Source organism: Lepidochelys kempii, chromosome 10 (assembly GCF_965140285.1).
Source record: "Lepidochelys kempii isolate rLepKem1 chromosome 10, rLepKem1.hap1, whole genome shotgun sequence".
Classification (NCBI taxonomy): Eukaryota; Metazoa; Chordata; order Testudines; family Cheloniidae; genus Lepidochelys; species Lepidochelys kempii.
This window is the reverse complement of record NC_136389.1, coordinates 58,994,859-59,008,202: the sequence shown is the minus strand read 5'-3', so window position 1 is coordinate 59,008,202 and position 13,344 is coordinate 58,994,859. Positions and strand designations below refer to the sequence as shown.

General features: G+C 42.4%; 1 protein-coding gene across 1 annotated transcript in view; it reads left to right on the top strand.

Moving 5' to 3' along the window:
- The window catches only part of MYZAP (myocardial zonula adherens protein), a 91,322-nt gene that overhangs the window by 64,828 nt on the left and 13,150 nt on the right, over positions 1-13,344 (top strand). The gene's annotated exons all lie outside the window — the stretch shown is intronic.

The following is a 13,344-nucleotide window of genomic DNA, read 5'->3' as shown; positions in this document are numbered from 1 at the left end:
AACTGTTGGACTATATGCATGTAGCTAGGTGAATCCTGTTACAAGCCTGACCAATGCAAGCTTCAGGGGTGGGAGGAAAAAGTGGCAACTCCTTCTGAAGGTTGAGTAGTGGCAGTAGAGCTCCTTTTAAGGCTGCCGTAGTTCTTGTACATGCCCCCAGCCCTGCATGGGGATTGGCCACTGGATCTGCTTAGTTTTGTTTTATCTCCTGAGCCTGCATCTAAACTGCTTTATTTTCTTTGAGGGGAAGGGTGTCTTCATAGCCCATTTGGATGGGCTACACTCTCTCTCTCTTACATGCTCCACTGGAACCATGTTAGTTCTTCTGTAACCAAGGCTCCGTGCACTTGCATCAGGAGGGGGATAGAACTTGCTCAAAACTCACTTAAAATAAAAAGTAGTAATTGTCCATGAACCATAAAGCCCAATAGCGTTGCCATTTTTAAAATGCCCAGCGGTACAATAATCCATTTTAACAGCCCTGCAAAGTAAATATTTAATTTTGAGGAATGCAAGTAGGCACATGAAATCAGTAAACTATCTTGTATAATATAATTTGCCCTCATAATATAAAAACTACCATGTCCGTTTTTCAGCTTGTTTGGCAACTTTGAGCCTAGAGTGTAATTTAATGGCACTATGAAGCTAACAAACCCTTCTTTGTGGTGCTTCTTGGGGCCCCTTTAGATCTCAAAGCAGCCTTTGCATAGCTTTCAGATTTCTCCCATTCTTTAAATTTATCTGTGACATCTACCTGGTTTAGTTTTCATGAAACTACGTTTTTACAGTCAATTTTATTTTTTAATTCCATGTCACTAGTTTTTATGGCTTTAGGGAGACTTCAGCATGCTAAATTAGAGCACCTGTGTTGGTATTCTAATATGTGATTTGTTGATGCTCACATCCCAAACTTGCTATTATCTGGCATAAGATTACCAAGAGTTCTTCGTGACATTTAAAAAGACATCTGGGGTGTATCTAATGTGCATTACAGCTTCTAGAGCTAGTATCAAAAAGAACCTTCAGTACATAAACTTCACTGCAAAGAACTTGTGTCTAGCTGCCCAAATTGACATGTCAAGCAAAACAAGTTGAACCCCACAGACTTTGACAGTTAAAATGTCTTTCCATCTCTTAGCAGTACAAACATCGACAGCAGAAGGTCTCCTGAAACTTCAAGACCTGTGAGGACGTACACCCCATTCAAGAGAGTCCTGGAGTTTAGTGTGAAGAATAATACATCTTAAACACGCAAGTCAATGCATTCCTTACAAATAAGCAAGTGCCTTGTGCAGCTTGACGTCTGATAAGAATTAAGCTAAGCAGCCACAGAGAAGACCAGCCGCAGAGAGTCTTGCTCAACATTTTCTGTGTGCAACTTTTTAGTAGCTCCATATCTGAAGTTGCTACTGACATTAGTGTTTTGCATGGGGTTTTGGAAGAAGAGCAGATTGAAAATGCAATCTGTATTGCTTCTTGAGAGGAAGCGGTATAGTGCAATTTTACATATTTCAAACACACTGAAGGAGAGACTGTTGTACAGTTGTATAGTTTTTCTGATTGTGTGTTGTATATCTTTTTGTAAAATGAAGCTGTAATTTATTTTATTTTCAATCTAATATAATTAGGTGTAAAATCTATAATTCTCCTGCAAAAGGGTGTTGATTTGCAAGCCATCTCTTTTCTTCTTGGATGGGTCACCTGTTACAGTCCTAAGGGCTCTGTTTGCCCAAAAAAGATTCACCAGTATCCAACATTCTTTTGCAGAATGTTTACAGCGGAGTTGTGTACCTTGGGTAACTATCAAAGAACTTGATCCTACAAACACTTGCTAATGAACGTATTGCTTACTACTCTCAGGAGTAAGCACTAAAGCTTCACTGCTTTGTTGGATTGAGACCTCCGTTTCTACTACAGTTAGCTGTAAGCAATTATATTCAGTGATAAATGTTTGTAGAATCAGGACCAAGTCTTGTAGTCAAGGCCCTACATTTGGATTTGGATTTGTTCTTGGTCCATTTTGCCCCAGAAACAGGAATGATAACTACAGAGCAGAATTTTGCCTTCAAAGGCAGTAGCTGCATTATTCTATTATGTGATTTTGGATTCTGATTCAGAAGACCATTTCTTCAAAATTTGGCTTACCATCTCATGCCCAGCTTCCATGTACCAGCAGAAATTACTCCATCTGCTCTACCTGCGAGTATTTTAATACAGAGATGATTTTTCACACTCTGTTTATAATCCCAGAATTTAAAAAACAATGCTAATTTTATTTTTAATGTTTTCTTATGGTTTTATTAAAATTAGTTTTTAAACAGAGTAACTTTATATTATAGTCACAGCTGCGTTTTATTTTTAAAAATGTACTGTTACTTAATGTTGCTCCAGCATTTCATATTATTACTGGACGACAATAGGCATGCCTCAGGGTTTCACAAAATGAATGTGTTCCCCAACCTTAACCCAAGATTTTAAACTTTGGCACCAGCTGTAGAAACAAAGTAAGAGGTCGTGTTTTTAATTAAAATTATCAATAATCTACATGTAATAAATGCCTTGCTTACTCCCAAGTTTTTCATGTTTTTGGATGCTTGTTAGAGAAGTTTGTCTTGAAATTGCACTTTGTAACTGGCAAATAAAATAGCACATTTTGCAGTATGGAATCACAAGTGTCTGCATTGGTGTGGATAGTTTGGAACACTTGCAGAAACAATAATTGTTCGAAGAGACCAAAGCAATGGAATGGAATATCAACTTAGGCACCAATTCTGCAAGTTCATATACACAGTAGATCTCACTGTGTGTGAATCTGCAGAGGTAGGGCCTAGTGAACCTGGACTTCAGCTTCTGAACACTGAAAGTGTTCATTTTCTAAAAAGCAAAGTTCAGTATTATTATACTATCTTCAAAATTCAAAGTAAGTGTTTGTTTCCTCCCCCACCACACAAAAAAAAAAATCAAGGAATGTATAAATTACTTCAAATACAGTTGGATGGAGATCTGTATAATATCTGCTTATCTAAAGTGTTTTATTTTAATCTGTGCTACCATAGAAGTAGCTCTTAAATGTTTGTTTTAAAAAAAAATCCTAAAATACTGATTCTACATTAATGCCAGTGAAGGGATAAATCTGTTTCTCGTAGTGAAAAGGCATAGAAATCGCTCCACTGGCAAAGGGCCTGAGGACAAGCCCCCCTACTTTTTATTAAAATGGGTTACTTTCTATAGACCCCTGAAATGAGGAGCTATATTTATACTGCAAACCAGAGGAATTGTCATGTGACCAGGTAGCAAGTACACTGAAACTACTCACACCCTGAGATCAGTGGTAACTGTTGTTTTAATCTTGTGTGGAGGATCTTTCCTTGAATTACACTGTGGTGCCTGAGACTTGGTGCCCTGGTGGTTTCTGAAAGACTAAGCTGGCTGAACTGGGCTTCTACCATCTTACAGCCAGTTTGAAATTTATCAGAATTATAAATGAGATATGAAACTATTGGCAGGATCTTCAAAAACATTAATATGTGCCAGAGATGATGGTGAGAGAAAAGGTGGGTAAGATAATATCTTAAACTGGACCAACTTCGGTTCGTGAAAGACAAGCTTTCGAGCTACACAGAACTCTTCTAATGGTGGTTGATTTTTCTATACCCAATGCATATATGCAAAAAGAAAAGGAGTACTTGTGGCACCTTAGAGACTAACCAATTTATTTGAGCATGAGCTTTCGTGAGCTACAGCTCACTTCATCGGATGTATGCATACATGCATGTATACATGCATACATCCGATGAAGTGAGCTGTAGCTCACGAAAGCTCATGCTCAAATAAATTGGTTAGTCTCTAAGGTGCCACAAGTACTCCTTTTCTTTTTGCGAATACAGACTAACACGGCTGTTACTCTGAAAAATGCATATATGGTATGCTTGTCTAGTGCATGTGATCATGACTCCCTCTAGCGGCTGATAGCAATCATTCAGACTATTTCATAACTTAGCCTGATTTACACTAAAAAGTTATGTCGACCCAGCCAAGTCACTCAGGGGTATGAAAAATCCACACCCCTGAGCCCTGGTCTACACTAGGACTTTAGGTCGAATTTAGCAGCGTTAAATCGATGTAAACCTGCACCCGTCCACACAATGAAGCCCTTTATTTCGACTGAAAGGGCTCTTAAAATCGATTTCCTTACTCCACCCCTGACAAATGGATTAGCGCTTAAATCGACGTTGCCGGCTCGAATTTGGGGTACTGTGGACACAATTCGATGGTATTGGCCTCCAAGAGCTATCCCAGAGTGCTCCATTGTGACCGCTCTGGACAGCACTCTCAACTCAGATGCACTGGCCAGGTAGATAGGAAAAGAACCGCGAACTTTTAAATCTCATTTCCTGTTTGGCCAGCGTGGCAAGTTGCAGGTGACCATCCAGAGCTCATCAGCACAGGTGACCATGATGGACTCCCAGAATCACAAAAGAGCTCCATCATGGACCGAACGGGACGTACGGGATCTGATCGCTGTTTGGGGAGAGGAATCCGTGCTATCAGAACTCCGTTCCAGTTTTCGAAATGCCAAAACCTTTGTCAAAATCTCCCAGGGGATGAAGGACAGAGGCCATAACAGGGACCTGAAGCAGTGCCGCGTGAAACTGAAGGAGCTGAGGCAAGCCTACCAGAAAACCAGAGAGGCGAACGGCCGCTCCGGGTCAGAGCCCCAAACATGCCGCTTCTATGATGAGCTGCATGCCATTTTAGGGGGTTCAGCCACCACTACCCCAGCTGTGTTGTTTGACTCCTTCAATGGAGATGGAGGCAATACGGAAGCAGGTTTTGGGGACGAAGATGATGATGATGAGGTTGTAGATAGCTCACAGCAAGGAAGCGGAGAAACCGGTTTTCCCGACAGCCAGGAACTGTTTCTCACCCTGGACCTGGAGCCAGTACCCCCCGAACCCACCCAAGGCTGCCTCCTGGACCCAGCAGGCGGAGAAAGGACCTCTGGTGAGTGTACCTTTTAAAATACTATACATGGTTTAAAAGCAAGCATGTGAAAGGATTACTTTGCCCTGGCATTCGCGGTTCTCCTAGATGTACTCCTAAAGCCTTTGCAAAAGGTTTCTGGGGAGGGCAACCTTATTGTGTCCTTAATGGTAGGACACTTTACCACTCCAGGCCAGTAACACGTACTCGGGAATCATTGTAGAACAAAGCATTGCAGTGTATGTTTGCTGGCATTCAAACAACATCCGTTCTTTATCTCTCTGTGTTATCCTCAGGAGCGTGAGATATAATTCATGGTCACCTGGTTGAAATAGAGTGCTTTTCTTCAGGGGACACTCAGAGGAGCCCATTCCTGCTGGGCTGTTTGCCTGTGGCTAAACAGAAATGTTCCCCGCTGTTAGCCACAGGGAGGGTTGAGGGGGTAGCCACGCGGTGGGGGGAGGCAAAATGCGACCTTGTAACGAAAGCACATGTGCTATGTATGTAATGTTAACAGCAAGAATTACCCTGAGAGTGTGTAGCCACTGTTTTATAAAATGTGTCTTTTTAAATACCACTGTCCCTTTTTTTTTTCTCCACCAGCTGCATGTGTTTCAATGATCACAGGATCTTCTCCTTCCCAGAGGCTAGTGAAGCTTAGAAAGAAAAAAAAAAACGCACTCGCGATGAAATGTTTTCTCCGAGCTCATGCTGTCCTCCCACACTGACAGAGCACAGATGAATGCTTGGAGGCAAATAATGTCAGAGTGCAGGAAAGCACAAAATGACCGGGAGGAGAGGTGGCGGGCTGAAGAGAGTAAGTGGCGGGCTGAAGAGAGGGCTGAAGCTCAAATGTGGCGGCAGTGTGATGAGAGGAGGCAGGATTCAATGCTGAGGCTGCTGGCGGACCAAACCAGTATGCTCCAGTGTATGGTTGAGCTGCAGCAAAGGCAGCTGGAGCACAGACTCCCACTGCAGCCCCTCTGTAACCAACCGCCCTCCTCCCCGAGTTCCATAGCCTCCACACCCAGATGCCCAAGAACGCGGTGGGGGGGCCTCCGGCCAACCAGCCACCCCACCACAGAGGATTGCCCAAAAAAAAGAAGCTGTCATTCAATAAATTTTAAAGTTGTAAACTTTTAAAGTGCTGTGTGGCATTTTCCTTCCCTCCTCCATCACCCCTCCTGGGCTACCTTGGTAGTCATCCCCCTATTTGTGTGATGAATGAATAAAGAATGCATGAATGTGAAGCAACAATGACATTATTGCCTCTGCAAGCGGTGATTGACGGGAGGAAAGGCGGGTGGTTAGCTTACAGGGAAGTAGAGTGAACCAAGGGGCGGGGGGTTTCATCAAGGAGAAACAAACAGAACTTTCACACCGTAGCCTGGCCAGTCATGAAACTGGTTTTCAAAGCTTCTCTGATGCGTACCGTGCCCTCCTGTGCTCTTCTAACCGCCCTGGTGTCTGGCTGAGTGTAACCAGCAGCCAGGCGATTTGCCTCAACCTCCCACCCCACCATAAACGTCTCCCCCTTACTCTCACAGATATTGTGGAGCACACAGCAAGCAGTAATAACAGTGGGAATATTGGTTTCGCTGAGGTCTAAGCGAGTCAGTAAACTGCGCCAGCGCGCCTTTAAACGTCCAAATGCACATTCTATCACCATTCTGCACTTGCTCAGCCTGTAGTTGAACAGCTCCTGACTACTGTCCAGGCTGCCTGTGTACGGCTTCATGAGCCATAGCATTTAGGGGTAGGCTGGGTCCCCAAGGATACATATAGGCATTTCAACATCCCCAACAGTTATTTTCTGGTCTGGGAATAAAGTCCCTTCCTGCAGCTTTTGAAACAGACCAGAGTTCCTGAAGATGCGAGCGTCATGTACCTTTCCCGGCCATCCCACGTTGATGTTGGTGAAACGTCCCTTGTGATCCACCAGAGCTTGCAGCACTATCGAAAAGTACCCCTTGCAGTTTATGTACTCGGCAGCTTGGTGCTCCGGTGCCAAGATAGGGATATGGGTTCCGTCTATGGCCCCACCACAGTTAGGGAATCCCATTGCAGCAAAGCCATCCACTATGACCTGCACATTTCCCAGGGTCACTACCCTTGATATCAGCAGATCTTTGATTGCGTGGGCTACTTGCATCACAGCAGCTCCAACAGTAGATTTGCCCACTCCAAATTGATTCCCAACTGACCGGTAGCTGTCTGACGTTGCAAGCTTCCACAGGGCTATCGCCACTCGCTTCTCAACTGTGAGGGCTGCTCTCATCTTGGTATTCATGCGCTTCAGGGCAGGGGAAAGCAAGTCACAAAGTTCCATGAAAGTGCTCTTATGCATGCGAAAGTTTTGCAGCCACTGGGAATCGTCCCAGACCCGCAACGCTATGCGGTCCCACCAGTCTGTGCTTGTTTCCCGAGCCCAGAATCGGCGTTCCACAGCATGAACCTGCCCCATTAGCACCATGATGCATGCATTGGCAGGGCCCATGCTTTCAGAGAAATCTGTGTCCATGTCCTGATCACTCACGTGACCGCGCTGACGTCGCCTCCTCGCCCGGTATCGCTTTGCCAGGCTCCGGTGCTGCATATACTGCTGGATAATGCGTGTGGTGTTTAATGTGCTCCTAATTGCCAAAGTGAGCTGAGCAGCCTCCATGCTTGCGTTGGTATGGCGTCCGCACAGAAAAAAGGCACGGAACGATTGTCTGCCGTTGCTCTGACGGAGGGAGGGGCGACTGACGACACAGCTTACAGGGTTGGCTTCAGGGAGCTAAAATCAACAAAGGGGGTGGCTTTACATCAAGGAGTATTTCAGGCAGGACTTCACGGAGGGTTCCAATAAGAAATGGTACACCTAAGTTATTGTTCTTATTGGAACAAGGAGGTTAGCCTGGCCTCTGATACATGGCTAGATTTACCTCGCTGCACCTTCTCTGTGAGTGACTGCAGAGTGACCTAGAGGAATGAGTCCCCTAGACAGGGGAGGGGGGGAAGCAAATGAATACAGAACAAATCTGGTCTATTTCTTGTTTTGATCCACTCCATCTATCTTTTACATCTTTGGCTGGCAGCATACAGTGCAGAAGGACTGCATGCCATCCACATCTCATGGCTGCTCGGCAGAAGATGGTACAGTACGACTGCTAGCAATCCGTATCGCCTGCCTGCTCACCATAAGACGGTTCAATAGGACTGACTGCAGGACTAAAGAGAATGACCTGGTCAAGTTACTCCAAATTTAGTCCCTGCGCCCATGTCTGCCCAGGTGCTCCCAGCCGACGTGGCCAGGAGCACCTCTGACATGACGATGACGGCTACCAGTCGTACTGTACCGTCTGCTGCCACAAGGCAAGGGGTTGCTGCTACTGTGTAGCAATGCCGTACCGCGTCTGCCAGCACCCAGGAGTCATAGGGTGACAGTTACCTGAGCAGGCTCCATGCTCGCCATGGTATGGCGTCTGCACAGGTAACTCAGGAAAAAAGGCGTGAAACGATTGTCTGCCCTTGCTTTCACGGAGGGAGGGAGGGAACGGAGGCCTGATGATATGCACCCAGAACCACCCGCAACAATGTTTTAGCCCCGTCAGGCATTGGGATCTCAACCCAGAATTCCAATGGGCAGCGGAGACTGCAGGAACTGTGGGATAGCTACCCACAGTGCAACGCTCCGGAAGTCGACTCTAGCCTCGGTACTGTGGGAGCGCTCCGCCGAGTTAATGCACTTAATGCACTTAGAGCATTTTCTGTGAGGACACAAACACTCGAATATATAAAACCGATTTCTAAAAAAACGACTTCTATAAATTCGACCTTATTCCGTAGTGTAGACATATGAGATGTATTTAATTCGACCTAACCCCAGTGTAGACAGTGCTAGGCCGATGGAATTCTTCCATCAACCTAGTTACTCACTCTCAGGGAAGTGGATCGCCTATGGGAGAACCCCTCCCATCCGCACAGGTAGTGCCTACACTGAAATACTACAGCGCTGCAGCTATGTCGCTGTAGTGTTTCAAGCGTTGATAGGCCCTCATTATGTTTTTGCTTTGTTCAAGGGATAGATGCTTCTGCTCTTGATGTTGAGGATTTTTGAATTGAACCGCACTTGTGATTCTGGTGTCCTCATGGGTACGCAGTCACAGTCCATTACACAAGCACCTCTTGACCTCTTACATGGCAAGATGGCTCCACAAGCAGTTTGATCATGTGATGAGGCTGGTTTATTATATGGGAGCAATCTTTAAACTTCAGGTGGCTGGATGAAGACTGAATTAAAAGATGGGGGAAAGGTGCATGGTTACAAAAGATGTTAACCTTTTTCCCCCCTAAGTCATAATGGAGCCCAATGAAGTTACACAGGCAAAGGTTGAGAAACAAGAGTCATTTTGGGGAGTTTCTCAGCAAATGGCATTTGCTTGGAGATTGTGAGAAAATGGGGGAAATGTTGGGCAGTATTTTATTATAAATATCAAAAGGAAATTCATTATGCTTTCAAAGGGTTCAATGGAATCTCTTCTGAAAATGTCATACAGGCCTCATTAACTCTGAGTAAAGCAAAAAAATCAACCACTCTGACTGTGAAACTGCACTGGGCTTGCTTCAGAGCAACTGAGTCTTGGGTCTTCCTTGTAGAAGTTTCCTCTTAAAAATATAATTTATAGAATAATTTGAAATATGGATTAATTTCTAAACTAAATGAGAAGTACACAGTTTCTTCAGTCCTAGTTAAAGGACATCTTGATATCTGATATGCTGCATAGAAATCACTGACTAAAAACAGACAAGGATTTTATAATTGAATTTTGTTCAAACTTGATTGATGGGTACTGTGTGGTCTTGATGATGAAGGTGGAGAAGGAGGGAGACGGGGAAAAAAGTTTGTTACTCAGAGATCAGCTAAAGATTTAGGGTCAGATCATGAGCTGGTGTAAATCAGCATAGTTCCACTGTCAGGAGGTCAAACTAGGTGATAAGTGGGTCCTTCTGCCTTTGAGTATATGAACGTAAGTCAAACTGTAAAAATTGTTTTCATATTTCAATATCCTGTTTGTCAACGCTGGTTTGGATAAATGTGTCCTACAACACTGGAAATTAGGAAATAGTCAATGAGATCCATGTAGCTAGGTCCTATAAAGTGCATCGAGTATGTAAGAGTAAACTATATCACTTTATTTAGATCACAATACAGTGTTTGTAGCACATATTCTTTTGTAATTTAAACCATGTTGTTAGCTGTCTTGTATGTAAATCAAGAAAGCACTTGGGGATTCAGTTTGCATATACACTGTATAAATAATAGTTACATTGTACATTTTAATATCTATGGTATGTAGGATTTGAAAAGGATAAACAGCAATAAATATTGTGTATTTTATAGGAATTTTTATACTCTAGTGTCTCAACACTAATTTGAATATAACATAAGCTTACCATAAAAATCATAGAAACAACTTATCCTACAAACCCTTCGAGGTGCAAAACATGTATTAATTTGAAAGTGATTTGTTTGGCTCTTGGAATTTCTTGTTACTGTTTCCTTTGGCAGATACACTCTTGAGAACAGGAAATCACTCCCTTGTTTAAGACTGAAAACTGCTCTTTGAGCTAAGTATCAAATAGATGAGGCTCTTAATTAAAGAAAAGAGAACTTGTTTTGTATACAAAATAACTGGCATAATGGTCCCTTGTCCCTCAAACAAACACAAAAAAACTGTTCTAAAAATGACTATCCATTCTGTTGTCTAAACCAAGGACAGATTAAGACAGATCCCAAGTACATCAGGGACGATGCTCCATTGACCTCACTGGAGTTATACCACTAGAATAAATTGGCCCATTTTTTATAACTTAAATTTCCATTATTCATCACACACATTGAGTGTATATTGTCTTCTAAAAACATATTTTAAATGAAGCAAATAATATGTTGCATCCAAAGAGCCTTATAAATATGCAAGCAATAGCAAAGATTAGAACCAGTGACTAATCAATGATGAGCAGTATTATTAGTTTGGTTTCTTAAGATGAGTTCTGTAAAGTGTTATATCTTAGCTAATACCATCTTAGATGTCCTTTTGTATGCGCAATTTTGATAGCTTTGGTGTGCCTCTCAGACGTGGACTCTGGTTTTCCTGTACATTGCCACAATGCACTACTAAAATCTTAAAAAGAATAGGACTACTTGTGACACCTTAGAGACTAACAAATTTATTTGAGCATAAGCTTTCGTGGGCTAAAACCCACTTCATCAGATGCATGCAGTGGAAAATACAGTAGGAAGATATATACACAGAGAACATGAAAAAATGGGTGTTGCCATACCCATTATAACGAGAGTGATCAGTTAAGGTGAGCTATTATCATCAGGAGAAAAAAAACCTTTTGTAGTGATAATCAGGATGGCCCATTTCCAACAGTTGATAAGAAGGTGTGAGTAACAGTAGGGGGAAGAAATAAGCTTGGGGAAATAGTTTTACTTTGTGTAATGACACATCCACTCCCAGTCTTTATTCAAGCCTAATTTAATGGTGTCCAGTTTGCAAATTAATTCCAATTCAGCAGTTTCTCTTTGGAGTCTGTTTTTTGAAACTTTTTTGTTGAAGAATTGCAACTTTTAGGTCTGTAATTGAGTGACCAGAGAGATTGAAGTGTTCTCCGACTGGTTTTTGAATGTTATAATTCTCGACGTCTGATTCATTTATTCTTTTACCTAGAGACTGTCCGGTTTGGCCAATGTACATGGCAGAAGGGCATTGCTGGCACATGATGGCATATATCACATTGGTAGATGTGCAGGTGAATGAGTCTCTGATAGTGTGCCCAATATGATTAGGTCCTATGATGGTGTCCCCTGAATAGATATGTGGACAGAGTTGGCAATGGGCTTTGTTGCAAGGATAGGTTCCTCGGTTAGTGGCTTTGGTGTGTGGTTGCTAGTGAGTATTTGCTTCAGGTTCTGTCTGTAAGCAAGGACTGGCCTGTCTCCCAAGATCTGTGAGAGTGAGGGATCGTCCTTCAGGATAGGTTGAAGATCTTTGATGTGCTGGAGAGGTTTTGGCATTGGGGGTTTTTATGAGTGGATGAGCAGGTTAAAAAGTGTAGAAACTTAGGAGTGTAGGATTTGGCCCTTTACTAAACCCATAGGCTGTGCTGGAGATATCACCATCATCAGTGCAGGAACACACACTACTAGTGGGTGGAGGGGCAGAGAATGGAAACATCTATTTTATTTTTTTTTAAGTAGGAGATACCAGGAAAAAAATAAAAAATGGAAAACTGAAATTTTTGTTTCCAAAACCCAAAAGTCAATGGCATTTCCAGTCAAAATTTAACATTTTTAGTTTTGCTTTGAAATATCAATTTAAATTAAGATTTTCATTTTTTTTAGAACTTCCCAGTTGGTAAATCAAAAATTTTGATGCATCCACATTTTTCCAATAAAACTTTTTAGTTGAAAAACATTGACCGGCTTTAATCCTGTGGCCTTTTTCCTATTTCTATCCTTTGGATGGAGAGCTTCATTCTGGTACCTTCCAGAAGTATTAAAAATTCACACATGCAAACATCTATCTCTATCAGAATGTCCCCAGTGACTTGTATAATATGTCAAACAGTATACTTTTGGATACATTGCCTAATTACTTGAAAGCCTAATCTCCCTATATAAAGAGCAATATTCCTCTCTCCTATCCTTGTCTCATCTGTCACCTCATTTATTCTATTTTATTTATCAGAAGAGTGGATTTTCTTCTCTGCTGCTCTTCTTATAATTGGATCTTCTTGTAGGTTCCAAGATATTTGCCATACAAATAACACTGAATTGCATAGCAACTGTTCTCATACTATTGAGGAATAAATTGCATTTGACTTCAGACATGACAGAAAACAGACTGTCGCCTTCAGTCAGCTGTTATTAATAGCACCCTCTGTTGGGACAATATCCAAAGTGGGGAGCATAGTAAAATCTACTATAATAAGAAACAAAGGGACCAATCCTGTGAAATAATAAGCACCTTATATGAGTGCTGAACAAAGTGTTCAAGAAAACAGTTGGTGACTGGAAGAAATATTCCCCTCTAATGTGGAGGCAAAACATGCTCTAATACAAAGAGAATGTTCTTCAAGACAAGCTGTGAAAATACTATTGATGTGTAGGGTTGCCAGCCCTCTAGGATTGGCCTGGAGTCTCCAGGAAATAAAGATTAATCTTTAATTAAAGATTGTCATTGGATGTATTCCTGGAGATTTCATCATATCAAAATCGGCAACCCTACTGATGTGCAATTTAAATATGTTACTTCTGAACCCCAGTAGAAAAAGAAGTGGCCAAAGTCCCTAGATTGTATTAGGCTG